This window comes from Elephantulus edwardii, unplaced genomic scaffold, assembly GCF_000299155.1.
Source record: "Elephantulus edwardii isolate Elephantulus edwardi_28Jun2011 unplaced genomic scaffold, EleEdw1.0 scaffold00069, whole genome shotgun sequence".
In the NCBI taxonomy this organism is placed as follows: Eukaryota; Metazoa; Chordata; class Mammalia; order Macroscelidea; family Macroscelididae; genus Elephantulus; species Elephantulus edwardii.
Window position 1 is genome coordinate 10,643,707 of NW_006399819.1, and position 1,427 is coordinate 10,645,133.

The following is a 1,427-nucleotide window of genomic DNA, read 5'->3' on the forward strand; positions in this document are numbered from 1 at the left end:
TCTTGCTTTGTTGTCCTGAGCTGCCTTTTGAAATTTTCCGTTCAACTCTTTGATTTCTTCCTTTAGCTTTGGCTTCTTGGCACTCTAATGCAAAACTCAGAGTCTTATCTGACATCCATCTTGGTCTTTTCTTCTTCAGCTTTTGTAATGATCTTTTGCATTCTTCATGGACAATTTTCTTGATCTCTTCCCAGGGCTCATTTAGTCTATGCTCATTGGTGTTCAAGGCTTCAAACCTGTTCCTGAGATGGTTTTGAAATTTGAGTGGGGCAGACTTAAGGTCAAATCTTGGTTACCATGGACTTGATTTAATTTTCCTCAACTTCAGCTTGAACTTGCATATGAGTAGTTGGTGGTCTGTCCCACAATCAGCATCCGACCTGGTTTTCACCGCTGATATTGAGCTTCTCCAGCAAGTCTTTCCACAAATGCAATCTATTTTATTCCTATGCATACCATCAGGTGAGATCCATGTGTATAGTCTGCGTTTATGTTTCTCTTTTTTTTCTTTTATAGGTAAAAACATGTTGGGGATACACAGAGGTGTGAGTTGGGAGCAGAAGGGTGAGGATGAAAGAGTAAGGATGAAAATGGCAGGGATGCAGTTGCAAGGCTGCACAATTTGGTTGGTGGGGGTGAAGCAGGTGAAGGAAATGAAAAGGATCCAGTGGGTCCCAGATGATTCAGGGCAATGGTAAGCATAGTCCAATGGTGATTAAACAAACTGTCTTTTTCACCTGTGGGTTTCTCATTTGGGAATTGGACACAGACTCTCTGGCTTCTTCATGCTGAACAGGAGCATTGATGTGAAGGGGGAAAGGGAGCACACTTTATCCCCTTACTGATGGTCTTGGGTTGAAGCTGCTTGCCTTCTTGTTCTGTTAGAAGATGTTTTCCTGACATTTACTCCCCTCTGGACTGCAAAGTGTTTTCTCTGGTGGGTCCAGCGGGGATGGCTGACTGCACCCTGAGGCTCCATCCTCCTTTGCTTCCTTAACTGGCCATTGTATTTCCTTTTTGTCTCTGGAACTGGGTTCAGAGCCAGGTCTGGAGTAAAACTCAGTGTTAAGGTTACCTATAGAAAAGGGAGCAAATCTAGAGAGTACAAACTTGTGAGTTACAAATAGAAGGGCTTTGGGGGTGTTATACAGGTCTACTGGGGGAGAGGGTGGAGGAAAGTAGCCTCGATAAAATTCTCTGTATTCCCTAGGCAGTTTTTTCTACCCAGGCATCGGATGGTACAATCCGAGGGCTGAGGAGCTCACCCCAAGGGCCGGCACCACTGGGGGCCAAACACATGGCTCACCCTGCCGCCACTGCTTGGGCAGAACAAACCAGCCACCCTGAGGGCCAGATGGCAACCCCCGCGGGCCGGGTGACACACTCTAGGGGCTGGCTGGCACACTCCTCCACCAAAGTCCTCCCCC